Below are 14,652 nucleotides of genomic sequence, written 5' to 3'. Positions count from 1 at the left end.
GCAGCAGTACCTCCTCTCTTGGCCATAGGTGATTGCTCCAGAAGTGGGAATTTCACCTAAGCTGAGCCAATTGAAATTTCTTCCTGTCTTAAGAATATGGATTTGAGATGAAGTGAAATTTAACTGGAATATATAAACTCAGGAGTGTGGGACAGCTGTGTTTTCCACCATAGTCCTGAAACACACAGAGAGAGAGAGAGAGCGAAAGAGAGAGAAATACTGCCTCAGTTTACTAATGCCTTCCAGTTTTCATTTTCATTTTTTTAAGACTGGTAAAACTTTCATAACCTTATGTTCTATATATTTATAATAATACACATGCAATATTTTTGTTGCATGTGACTAAAAAACTCCTAAATCATACAGAAATAATTGGTCATATGAAGTCTGACAATTACGTTGGCGAACCTGTTGCAACGATGTTGCTAACCTTTTTTGATATCAGAGAGATTATTCATTATGAATTTGTACCAACTGGACAGTTAACCAAGTTTACTACCTGGTGTGCTGAAAAAGCTGTATGAAAGTTAGATGACCTGAACTTTTCACCAACAATTCATGGCTCTTGCTTCACAATGCTCACACTGCACTGTCTGTGAGGGAGTTTTTAGCCAGTAAACAAATAACTGTATTGGAACACCCTCCCTACTCACCTGATCTGGCCCCCAATGATTTCTTTCTTTACCTGAAGATAAAGTAAATATTGAAACGAAGATATTTTGATGACATTCAGGACATCAAGGGTAATACGACGACAGCTCTGATGGCCATTCCAGAAAGAGTTCCAAAATTGCTTTAAAGGATGGACTAGGTGAAGGCATCAGTGCATAGCTTCCCAAGGGGAGTACTTCGAAGGTGACCATAGTGATTTTCACCAATGAGGTATGTAGCACTTTGTCTAAGATGAGTTTCTGAACTTAATTGTCAGACCTTGTAGTTTCAGAATTTACAAGCTTAGACCATATCCATTCCTTTAATAAGCATTCGTTTAGTGTCTTTTATGTTGGCCATTATGCTGTACTAGGGATCAAAAGATGAACTCATCATCATCCTTGGACAAATCTCTAATTCTGAGTCTCAGTGTCTTCTCCTATTTAATAAGGAGACTAACAACTGGTACTATCAGACTCAGGCAAGATTCAAATGAGCTCATATATATGAAATAATCTTGCCAACTGTCAATACCAAAGGAAGGTTATTATGTATTCACTATGATTTAATTGTGGCTTTCTATCTTTTTTGTCATTTTTTGTAATTTCTAGGAGGAGGGTACTCCCAGTTTCACATTTATCCCCGAAACTGCTCTTACTAATAAGGTATGTTACCGGCATATTCCCAGGTCAGTTGACTCCAGATCATAAAGTTGCTTTAATGTGAGGAACTCTTCACATGTCAGGACACCAAGACCATCTGGTTAGACACAGAAGAAAGTTACCAAACTCAACTTTATCCAGTTTCAGATAAACCTTGCTAGAGGTCCCTCTGCTCTCCACATTTCAGTCCAATTATCTTCCTCCCCTTCGAGGCCAACCAAACGATTCGTCTGGATTTTCTTCTTCATCCCACACATTTTTATTTTCAGCCCAACGTACATATTTATACCATATGTGCAAACACATTCGCACAGGGGTGCATATGCACACACATATGTCTCTATATATTTAAAGTTAAACCAGGTAAATTCTCCTCACGAATAATGAAACAGGTAACCCTTTCTTGTTTACAGGTTCTATACCTACTTCAAATTCTAACTCACCCCAGCACTGAGTGATAAGATTCTGTGAGAGCAATTGTCCTCATCAGCTGTAGAAATCTGACCACTTACACATAAAAATTACCCTAATACTTCTTTCCTTCTCCTTTTACTTTCTTGCTTTAGTATACATGGGACTTAGAGTCATCTCTTTCATAAATTTTGTAGAATCGTCATTCCAGCTACATACCACTCTCTTATTCAACTGAAAAGAAGCATAGTTTTGCTTATGGCAGGTGATAGTCTATATTTACAAAGAGATAGTTCAGTTATAGACCAGTTCTATAACTTTATTCTGTGATTGGTTAACAAAAAGTCAGAAGGTCTAATAGAGTTTATTTAGGAAGTTCTTGGAGATTCCTAACTCTAATAGCATTGGATGTATCTGAATCTCTGTTGATATGTAAGTAAAAAGTATGTGTATAGTATTATTACCAGTATACATCCTATCCTACATGTCCGTGTTTTTTCAAATACCACCTTATAAATTGATAGTAATCAAGAAGCCAATCAAGTGTTCACGAGGCAGCTAAGCAACATGCCTACTAATGGCTGAGTTCTTTTCTAAGAAGGTTATCAATCTTCACTTTTCTTTCAAGTCTTATGACTTTTATCTATGGAATACGTTTTACCCACAGCATTAATGAAAAATACATAGAAGACTTGCACAGATTTCACATTACTAACGAACACATAATTCATCACCAAGTACTAACCTAGCCTATCTTCTTAATGTACAACTTAGTTAAAACAAGAAGAACTGTAGTGTATATTAACTCCAAAGAGTTACTGCACCTCCAGGGAAGGATGGTTGTATACAATTTATTAACAGTAGGCTTCTGATTCCCAAATGGTGTGTTACTGATCAGTAACAATTTGTGATCATTCTGTTGCAGTGCTTTAAAGCAATGCACATTAACAGATGAATTCTTTTTTTTTTCCTAGTGTGGTTAAACGTTACAAATGTAAACACTGAAAATCCCTCAGACTGATACAAAGCAAACATCATACTGGGTAAAGATTCTCCATATGGAACTTAGATGTGCAGTGAAAACTTAAGTGCCACAATGCAACACTCAAGTTGGCTTTCTGGAGAATACATCAGAGAACATGAGAGAATAGTGAAAAATTTCTCATCCTATTTACTCTAAAAGTACCCAGCCCGCTGGTTTATACTCCAGTAGGAAGATCTTGTCAGGCAAGAAAGGATTAAATCACCTAGAAATAAAAATGATTTTGCAAAATTTAAACCACTGTTTCCTGGAGGCTTGGGTTACTATTATATCTGGGTACCAATTATGAAACAATGAGTCTTGGTCCCAGCTCGAGAAAGAAACTCCAGCAGGGCCATTTTTTTCAATATAGTTTCCATTTGAGTCCTAATCTCCAGGAACCTCCCTTGTCGTGGGTGATTTTAGAAACCCGGGGAGCCCCGAAATAACTCAAGGATCACCCACAAGATGAGAGAAAGCTCAGCAGGGAAGACGTTAGGCTTCTCGCTGCTCTTCAAGTAAGAAATCCCCACTTCTATAAATTCTGTATATTTACAGTTTGCTTGTTTTCCAAGAATGATTCTTCTGTCAAATAAGCTTAAAACCTGTTGCTCTAAATAAAATAGTTGATTGACCCAATATGTCAGACTCTCTATATGCCTCAGTATATCTGAGGCCTCAACAGATGTGACCAAGAAAGAAAGGTCCATTAAATATACCATCCGCATTACCTACTGCACCATTTAGCATCTACATGTGTTTGAAGCTCCAGTCTTCCACAAACTTGTAGCACTTTCTTTTGCAATTTTAGTCTCTTTAAATACATAACTTTCCCAGTGATTTTTAAATGAGAACCAACTTTCGCCAACTACTGCGAGAACCAACTACTGCGGAAAAACTTTTTAAATATCATGTTTGTTTTATATCCCTATCAACTTTCCAAAAGATTCTGAAGCAGCAGATCAGCACAAAATGGGGGAAATAGCTTTAAAGTTGCAAGTCCCTCCCCCTTGAAAAATTAATAGATGAGAAAAAGTATATTTAAAAAAGTTTGAGGCACCCAGAGGGAATTGTTTGAGATGAGTGACACTCAAATCTGAAATAACTCAGTGACTTTTGCAGCACATAAGAAGTGAAATTTAACAATTGCATTATGTGCCATTGAACAGTACCTAAGCTACTCTAAAGGGAAAGCTTCTCTGAGGAAAAGCAGACTGTTACTTCAACCACTTCAGCTACTTGCAGTTAAGAGTCCAAATTTTGAACATATGAGGTTTTACTTTTATGAAAATTCCTCCTTCTATAATAACAGTAACGGCGGTTACTGTAAGGGATGTGTTCTGATATTTCTTTGCTCACTGGAGTAGTTTCATATGGTTCCTTTTCTCTCCAATTTGCCCAGGTGTGAGAGCACATCCCTCTCTTATCCACACCCCTTCCCTTACTGTACAGAATCCTGAACACTAATATGAGACCAGTGAAAGGTGATGTCCACTCAGAGTAGGTCATAGAAGGAATGAGCACTACCCCGGACACAGGCAAGCACCATTCCTGAAAGACAGGTAAGGACGCTGACAAGATGCTGCTTGCTGATGGGCTGTCTCCACTCCTCCACTGTGAGAAGGACAGTACCTTAGCAATTTGGCCCAGGTGGTGAAAAATCCTGCTAACATGGAGCCATGAAGCTTTCGGATATCAGTTTATCTTCCACACACATCCAAGTCTCTGCCATTTGGAGATTCATAACGAAGTCTTCAACTGACACATTTCATAACTATTCTCACTGCACTTTTCTGAGGAGGGCAGAACTTGTATTAGAACTTTTACAAATATTTCCTTTCTCTTTCATCTGACTTTCATGGTTGGCTCCCCTCCAAGAAATTTTGGAATGCCTTCCATAGTTTTCTGGAAAATTCAAGGCTTTCTCTTGCCTTCTTTTTCCCAGACTCATAATTCTACCAATTCTGCTACGTGTCATTTGCAGTTACACTATGGTGGCCTTCTCTCTGGGCCTCAGAAAGCATATGAAATATAGTTTCTCTGCACTCTCAAACTGAGAATTGGGGCATCTGTCATACCACATGACACAAGAGGAAAAGTCTACATCAAAGGACAGGGGCAGGATAAGAGCCTCCCACACTAACTCTGTTGCGTCCATACTATCTTTTCTCTCTCTCCTATTCTCAAATTTACAGGGTCTATAATGAGTTTGGATGGGAAGGTTGTGGACACAGAATACATCTGATTTTGATTATTCTTACTGCTTCCTAAAACATTTTATCTCACCCTTGAATCTGTTACCTTTTGTTTTAGTCAGGATTCTCCAGAGAAATAGAAGACATAGATGTGTGCATACATTGAGATTTATTTTAAGGAATTGGCACACACAATTGTGAAGGCCTCACAAGTTCAAAATCAATTGGTGGAGGCTGGCAGGCTGGCAACTCAGGAAAGAGTTTGAATTCATGTTCAAAGACAATATGCTGTGGAACCAGTAAGTCTGACTTCAGTTGCAGATGAAGTCTGAAGGCAGTCAGCTGAAGAATTCCTTCTTGTTTGAGGGAGGTCAGTATTTGTTCTGTTCAGGTCATCAGTTGATTCAGTAGGGCCCATTTATATTATGGAGGGTAATCTGCTTTATTTTAAGTTCACTGAGTTGAATGTAAATCTCATCCAAAAAACACTCTCACAAAAACATCCAGAAAAATGTTTGACCAAATAACTGGGCAGTATGGCCCAGACAAACTGACACATAAAATGAACCATCACACATTTGAACCTAGAAGCAAAAAAATGTCCTTTTTCTATTGTTTTCAAGTTTCAATTCTAATACCTGTCCCTTGGAGCTAGTGATAGATCTGTATTAGGAAACGGAGGACATGATGGCCATGGTTCAAGAGGAAGTGGAGAAGGAAACCTGTTTGGTTAATATTCATTAGACAAATATTTATTAATTACCTACGACATAACAACCACTATGCTAGGCACTATGTTTCAAATGATTACTCTGCCACATCAATAAATATAAAATTGTTTTTTCCTTCATAAATTGTAGTGATCTCAAACTTGGAAGCATGCCAAAGATACATATTTTTTTTCTATTTCACTTCATAGATTTCTATTATAAATTAATTCAAGTTCTGGATGTTGAGAGACCTTTACACTCCCCAGTACCTATTTAACTTCATTCCAAAACAATGCCTTTAGCTATAAAATGTTATTAATAAACCAAAATTCTACTCTAAAATATTACAGAATTAAAAATCTATAAACTATGTAGGGCTGCAGGAAGTAAATGCTGGATTGTAATGTGGGTCCCTTATTTTCTGTGCTGTAGTAAACACTGGTAATGCATGATAACTGCCTCCATACAAAAACATCATTCCCAGTGTTTTGACCTTTTGCATAGTAGATTGTTCTGAAGTACCTGAAGAGGTATTTTAATAAGTAATTTTATAAGTAATCTTTATAAGTAATTTCTTGAAATTGCATTTTTATTGGGGAGAGAATGGACTCCACATAGGACAGATTTTGATTATAAGTCTCTCACTGATACCACTCACTTCGGAAAGGTTCTAGTCTTTTCACCTATCAATAAGGAGACATTGTCTTTTCAGGGCTGTTAGAACAAAGAGATTGTTTTCCCTTCCTGGGAAACCACTCAGACAGGATTAAGTAGCACAATCCAATGGCTATAACAGAGACAGATGTGTGGATCATAGACAACAAATGAACTGGCTTAATGCTTGGAGAGACCATGTCCATCACCAGTGATAGAGAAGGCTAAACTGTTCTCAGAGGGAAACTAAAGAAATCTGACCTGATATACTTATATCAAGAAAGACTTAGGCCACTTTCTACCATAGAGGCATGCTGAAGCAATACTGGAAAATTATTCTTAATATCTCATTGGCTAAATCTATAAACAAAATTCTAACCTGTAATAATGGTTGTTATAGAATACCAATTTTCAAACATTCCTATTCATGACCTATAAAGCCTCTTTACTTAAAGTCCTTCTAAATGTAAATCTTCTACCAAGAAATTGTATCTTTCAAAAATAGGAAAATTTTGAACTGAATTTTGACCTATATTCCTGAGTATATAGTAGATACTCAGGAATTATTTTTTAAATTGCTCTAAAATTCCTCAAAATTATCTGCCATGTTGTTGATTGTCCTCCATTAGAATTTTCACTCTCTTTATTTTTTATTCATCTTATCATTTTTGGTCAAGGGACTTATTCCAAGTTATTGGAGTTCAAGGCACTCAGAAGCTGAGCTGCTATGGCTAAAGACATCCTCTTTGTAAAATAATTATACTAATATTTTGTTAGATGAGTTGCTTTCAATGTGCTTTGAATCTATCTTAGAAGAGTGGCAAGAGTTAAAAACCAAATGCCTGGAACTCAAATCATGGAAAATGTCGGAGGTGCATTCTTAAGGGTAAGCTTCTTGCAAAGTGGCTTCCTAGAAATGAATCTGAATCTAAAAATGTTATAACAGAATTTCTTAGTTGTATTAAAGGATTTTAACCTTAGCAGTTGTGTGACTCTTATATACTAGATAATTTAACAAAAGACCCTAACTGTTTTTTTCCAAAAGTAAATGAGGAGGAAATCCAAGACCACAGAGTACATAAATGCCCTGTTTGCCTCCTTCCATAAACACATTAAATTACAAATAACTTATAGAAAAAACATCTGAAGATGGAGAACCATCTGAAGTCTAGCTAAACAGAAGTTTTATAACTAAGGATATAAAGAAGAAGCCACATCGAGATTGGTAGGAGGGGTGGAGATGCAAAATGAACTGGCCCCAAACCTCCATGTGGTAGTTGAGACATAGCAGGGATATCTTGACCATGGAGGTACACACCCTCCGGAGGAGCAAGGGACCCAGCCCCACACCAGGCTCCCCAGCCCAGAGTACCAGTGCTGGGAAGAGGAGCCCCCCACAATATTTGGCTGTGAAAAACAGTGGGGATTTTGACATTCCCAGTGAGTCAGAAGTGTGGGAAACATACACATCCTCTTAAAAGGCCCATGCACACACTCACTTGATCACAGGCACTCACCTTTGGCTCTGGCGAAGGAACAATTGACTCAGGGAGTATCAGAGCCTTACAAGAAGATACTGAGTTGTGTGGCTTAGGGTGAGGACTAAAGGAATAGTTGCCATTTTCCCTAGGTTGAGCTCTCCTCTACATGGCCAAATCTAATCTGCATTGAACTGGTGAGCTCCACTTAATCCACCCTGCTCACTCACTGGTAGCCCACCCTATCAAACTCCCCCAACACCAAAGGCACTTTCTCAGAGAGAAGCCAGCCCTACTCGCATTGCACACTTTCTTAGAAAATTCTCAGGTCTGCAGGCCCCAGGCAGGTAGCAACTAGCCTCAATTTATTGAGACTTTTGCTGAGTAGGTCCATGCTCAGCACTGGCACCAAAACAGAATCTACATTAACCTGGTGAACACAATTCTTCCCACTCTAGTGACTTCCTGAGACTCTGCCTCACCCAACTCATGTACCTCAAGAGTCTCTATCAGTGGCTGAGCCTTACAGGAGCTGGCAGGTGGCAGCAAGCCTTGGGGTGTGCTGGCTTTTTGCAAAGCTACCCCAGGCATAGTTCTGGTAGCAGCTGTCCTTGATTCACAGTGGGACCTCTCCCATGTGCCTCCAGGTTTAGCACAGGCAGTGAACAACTGCAGATTGCTTTACAGCTCCTACCAGACAGTCCCTGGCTGATCATAGGCAGTGAGTCCCTTGGGCCTGCACTGAAGCCCCTCCCAAGAGGCCCAGAACCAATATACTTGGAGGTTGGATTCAGACCACAGCAGAGCACTGCCTAATTAGCCTCACAAGCAGCACACCCAAACGGTGGACTCAACAGGCACCTGATGCCACTGAAGCAAATCCCACTTAGTGGGGTAAGACCCCAAAAAGCAGCCTGTAAGCTGTGAACGTGGCCAAACCCCACAACAAGTCAGCATGAGGGTCAATTCCATCCATTGACATGCCGATAGCAATCAAGGTTCAACTATAAGAGGAGGACACACACAACCAACACGAGGGACACTCCTGGAGCACTCAGTGCAAGTGACAAGAGAGACTGTGCCAGGGACCCACAGGGCACCTACTAGAGAAGTCCACCCAGCCAAGACTGGGAGACATAGAAGATCTACCTAATACATAGAAACAAAAACAGAGAGGCAGCCAAAATAAGGAAACAAAGAAATGCATCCCAAATGAAAGAACAAAAGAAAACTCCAGAAAAAGATCTAAACGAAATGAGGCAAACAACCTACAAGATACAGAGTTCAAAACAATGGTTGTAAGTATGCTCAAGTAACTTAGTGAGACTTTCAACAAAGTGATAGCAAGCATTAAAAAAGGACATAGCAACCATAAAACAGAACCAGTCAGAAGTGAAGAATATAATAACTGATATAAAGAATGCACTGGAAGGAATCACCAGCAGACTAGAGGAAGCAGAGGGTTGATTCAGTGATTTAGAAGACAAGGTAGCAGAAAACACCCAATTAGAACAGAAAAAGGAAAAAGAATCCAAAACAACGAGGGTAGTTTAAGAGACCCCCTGGGACAACATCAAGCCTAACAATATTTGCATGATAGGGGTACCAAAAGAGAAGAGAGAAAGTAAGGGATTAATAACCTATTTGAAGAAATAACAACCAAAAACTTTCCTAACCTGCCGAAGGAAATAGATATACAAATCCAGGAAACACATAGAGTCCCAAACAAGAAAACCCAAACAGGCCCACACTAACACACATTATAATTAAGATGGCAAAGGTTAAAGACAAAGAGAGAATCCTAAAAGCAGCAAAAGAATGGCAACTAGTAACTTATTATGGGGAATTCCCATAACATAACATTGTCAGCTTATTTCTAAACATAAACTTTGCAGGCCAGGAGGGATTGGCACAAAATATTGAACATGATGAAAAGCAAGGACTTACAACCAAGGTTACTCTACCCAGCAAACCTATCATTTAGAATTGAAGGACAGATAAAGAGCTTCCCATAAAAGAGAAAGCTGAAGGGGTTCATCACCACCAAACCAGTATTACAAGGAATCTTAGAAGGACTTCTTTAAGATGAATTAAAAAAATTAAAAATAAGAATATTAAAATGGCAATAGCTACATATTAATTAACAATTACTTAAAATGTAAATGGATTAAATGTTCCAATCAAAAGATGTAGGTTGGCTGAATGGATAAGAAAACAAGATCTTTATGTATGCTGCCTAAAAGAGACTCACTGCAGATTGAAACACTCACAAAGACTGAAAGTAAAGGGTTGGAAAAAGTTATTTTATGAAAATGAAAATGAAAAAAAAAAAGCTGGGGAACCAATACTTATACCAGACAAAAATAGACTTTAAAAGAAAGGCTATAACAAGAGACATAAAAAGAACCAGTAATCCCACTTTTCGGTATTTATCCAAAGAAACCAAAAACACTACTTCTAGAGGACATGTGCATCCAAATGTTCATTGCAGCATTGTATATAATGGTCAAGATATGGAGGCAGCCTGGGTGTCTGTCAATACATGAATGGGTAAAAAGAGGTGGTACATATATAAAATGAAATATTGTTTGGCCATGGAAGTGAATGGGTCTTGCCATCTATGGTGGCACGGGGGAACCTGGAGGGTATTGTGTTGAGTGGAGTAAGTCAGACAGAGAAAAACAGATGCAATGTGATTTTGCTTATATGTGGAATCTAAAGAACAAAAAAAATAAACAAAATATAATCAAATTCATAGATACAGAAAACATTTTGATGCTTGCCACATAGAAGGGTGTAGGAGGGTGAAAAAGCGGAAGGGATTAAGAAGCACAAATTGGTTGTTACAAAATAGTTATGGAGATGTAGGATATAGCATAAGAAATATAGTCAATAATATTGTAATAACTATGTATGATGTCATATGTGTACTAGTTTATCAGGGTGATAGATGAGCAGGGGATTGGGGGTCAGGGTGAAAAAAGTGAGGGGATTAAGAAGTACAAATTGGGGATGATGTCATAGAAATGACAGCATGAGGTGAGCCCCCTGAAATCTCCCCTGGAATTTACAACATATTGAACAGCTATAATTCCATAAAGGATTCCCTGTGCAGCAGACAGGCAAGACTAAGAGACACACAATTGGAATCATCTCATGGTGGGCAAACTGGGCGAGCAGGGAGGAGGGGGGAGTGCGGAGACGCGAGCCGCGCTGGCCCAGGATGCAGACCAGAGCTCCCAGCTACCTGCACTTCAGAGCTACCACAGTCATGGGAGAGAAAAGAATTTGGACTGCTAGCATTCCCTTATGACCCACAGTCCCACTTGAGAGATCAGCATATACACAGCTGAACCCAACACTCAGGGCAGAGACCTCAGAACAAAGACTGAGGGGAGAAGGGTGAAAACAGCAGTTTAAGCCCTCACTGCCAAGCAGAGGATAGAAAGCACAGGCAGGGAGCCTAGCCAACTGTTCATCACCCTCCCAGAGCTCACACCACCCTCACCCTCCCAGTGCTAGAAGCAGAACAGTAGCAGTGTCAGATCAAAAGAACAGAATATTTGCAGTTGTGAGAACTGGGGCCTGCAGCCACAGACTCACAGCCCAACTAGTTCCTGTGAAGGGGAGGGAGCCTCAGGTGCAGGATTGGCTGGGCTGGTGATCACTGCCATAGCACAGAGCCCTCTCTTACAACCTACCCTGCCCATGTCCCCACCTATCTGGGTGGATCCCTGCAGGTGTAAACAGAACCGCTGAAACACACAAGCTCTGAAACTGGTACAGGAAGACTTTGGAACTTCAGAAGCTCTTTACATCCCCCCACAGAGGTGGTGCCCTGTGACCCAGGCAACTTGTTCACACAGGAGAAGCCCACCTTCCAGGGAATCCCCCCATTGTGTAAGAAGCCAGAACAGTGCAAAGAAAATATAATACTACAGTGTTAGAATAAAAGGATCAGTAGGACAGAAAATAAAGCATTCTACCAACACCTACTGGAAAGCAAAAGAAAGACTTCTTCCTATCAACCTGTTACAGAACCCACTCCTGTAGATGCCTAGTAAGAGAAATAATAATTCATCAATTGCCATGAATTACCAAGGTAACAAGGCAGCTCAGAAAGAAAATGAAAAGTCTCCAGAGAATGAACTTAAAGACATGGAAATATGTGACTTAAGTGACAAAGAATTCAAGATAGCAGTTCTGAAAGAACTCAAGAAGCTGCAAGAAAACACAGCCAGGCAGTTTAATGAACTCAAAACCACAATTAAAGAACAAAATGAACATTTTACCAAAGAGATTGAAATTTTTAAAAAGAACCAAATAGAATTTCTGGAGATTAAGAACTCAATAAAAGAAATGAAGAATAGCCAGCTTAAGTAATAGAGTTGACCACATGGAGAAAAGAATCAGTGACATCGAAGATAGAAATCTGGAAATGACACAGATGGAAGAAAAGAGAGACTTGAGAGTTAAAAGAAATGAAAGAACTCTATAAGAATTTTTCTGACTCCATCAGAAAGAGTAACATGAAAAAATGGCATACCAACTCCTATGTTTATTGCAGCACTATACACAATAGCTAAGACATGGAAACAACCAAAATGCCCATCGGTAGATGACTGGATTAAGAAACTGTGGTACATTTATACAATGGAGTATTATGCAGCCATAAAGAAGAAAGAAATCTTACCATTTGCAACAACATGGATGGATCTAGAGAACATTATGTTAAGTGAAATAAGTCAGACAGAGAAAGATAAGTACCATATGATCTCACTTATTTGCGGATTCTAAAGAAAAGAATAAGTGAATGAACTAATCAGAAACAGTTTGGGAGACAATGAGGAAAAACTGAGGGTTGCTAGATGGGCGGGAGGGGTAGGGGGTGGGGGGGAGGGTGAGGGGGTTGGAGGGCAGTCGGTGACCACAGGATGGCCACAGGGTTTGAAAATTAATCTGGGGAACGTAATTTGGTGGTTACCAGAGCGTAAGGGGGTTAGGGGGTGGAGGATGAGGGTGAGGGGGATCAAATGTATGGTGATGGAAGGGGAGCTGACTCTGGGTGGTGAACACACAATGTGATTTATGGATGATGTGATACAGAATTGCACACCTGAAATCTATGTAATTTTACTAACAAATGTCACCCCAATAAATTAAAAAAAAAAAAAAAAACTAAATGACACCAAAAAAAAAAAAAAAAAAAAAAGGCATACCAAAAGGAGAAGAAAGGGAGAAGGGGAAAGAGTATATTCAAATAAATAGTCAATGAGAATTTCCCAAACTTCTGGAAAGAACTGGATCCTCAAATTAAAGAAGGAAATAGACTACCTAATAACCTCAACAGGGCTTCTCCAAGGCACACTGTATTGAAGCTATCAAAAATTAATGACAAAGAAAGAATCCTCAAGGAAGCCAGGGAAAAGAAGACAGTAACCTACAAAGGAAAGCCCATTAGGTTATCATCAGATTTTTCAGTAGAAACTCTACAAGCCAGGAAAGAGTGGAGTCAAATATTCAAACAATTGAAAGAGAGAAATTATGAACCAAGAATAACATATCCAGCAAAGATATCCTTTAGATATGAAGGAGGGATAAAGACCTTTCCAGACATACAGAAGCTGAGGGAAGTTTCTCACAAACGATATGCACTACAAGAAATACTAAAGGAGGCTATTCAACCTGAAACAAAAACACAAAAGAATACAAAACCATGAGTAGTATTATGAACAGGCAGAAGCATGAAATGGCAACCCTTACACGAAATAGGACACTATACATTTAAACATCACATAGAAGATAAAGAAGAAAAAATACACTTAAAAAAAAAAAGAGGAAAAACAACTTGCTACTGCAATGCAGAGACCAAGTCAGAGCATAAATAGGGATAATTTGTGACAACAAAAACATAAGAGGGGAGAGAGTTAAGGTTTTAACCGGCAAAAGGAAATGGAGAAAGGAAGCATGCTGAAGAAAATGGAATACTCTAAATATGAAACCTTCTTTCACATCAAGTTAATGGTAATGACTCAAAAAAAAAAAAAATCCAGAACTGAAATATACAACATAAAAAAAGAAGAAACAGGGGGGAAAAATCATAGAATACCACCACACTGAAATAACAAACAGCTACCAAAAAGCAAAGAAACAATGGAGAAACAGTACTACCAGAAAACCAAAGATAGAATGACAGGAAATCCTCATATATCCCTAAATGTAAAAAGACTGAACTTACCAATAAAAAAGCAAAGAGTGGCAAATTGGATCAAAAAACTAAACCCAACCATATGCTGCCACCAAGAGACACATATCAGCTACAAGGAGAAATATAGACTCAAAGTGAAAGGATAGAAATTGACACTCCAAGCAAATGGTATTCAGAGAAAAGCAGGTGTCGCTATACTAATATCAGAGGAAACAGACTTCAAGATAAAAAAGATATAACAAGAGACAAAGATGGACATTTCATAATGATAAAGGGGACTATACAACAAGAAGACACACAGTCATCAATATTTATGCCCCCAATGAGGGAACACCGAAATATACAAAGGAACTATTAACAGAACTAAAGGGAGAAAATGACAAAAAACAACAATTATAGTAGGGGATCTATATACATCATTGACAGCTATGGATAGATCATTCAAACAGAAAATAAATAAAGAAACACCAGTCCTAAATGACACATTAGATGAAACAGACATAATTGACATTTATAGAGCACTTCATCTTAGAACATCAGACTATACATTCTTTTCCAGTATACATGGAACATTTTCAAGGATAGTCCATATATTGGGACATAACTAGCCTCAGCAAATTTAAGAAGACTGAAATCATCCCAAGCATATTCTCTGATCACAA

Source organism: Rhinolophus ferrumequinum, chromosome 14, assembly GCF_004115265.2.
Source record: "Rhinolophus ferrumequinum isolate MPI-CBG mRhiFer1 chromosome 14, mRhiFer1_v1.p, whole genome shotgun sequence".
Lineage (NCBI taxonomy): Eukaryota > Metazoa > Chordata > Mammalia > Chiroptera > Rhinolophidae > Rhinolophus > Rhinolophus ferrumequinum.
This window is presented reverse-complemented; position numbering follows the sequence as displayed.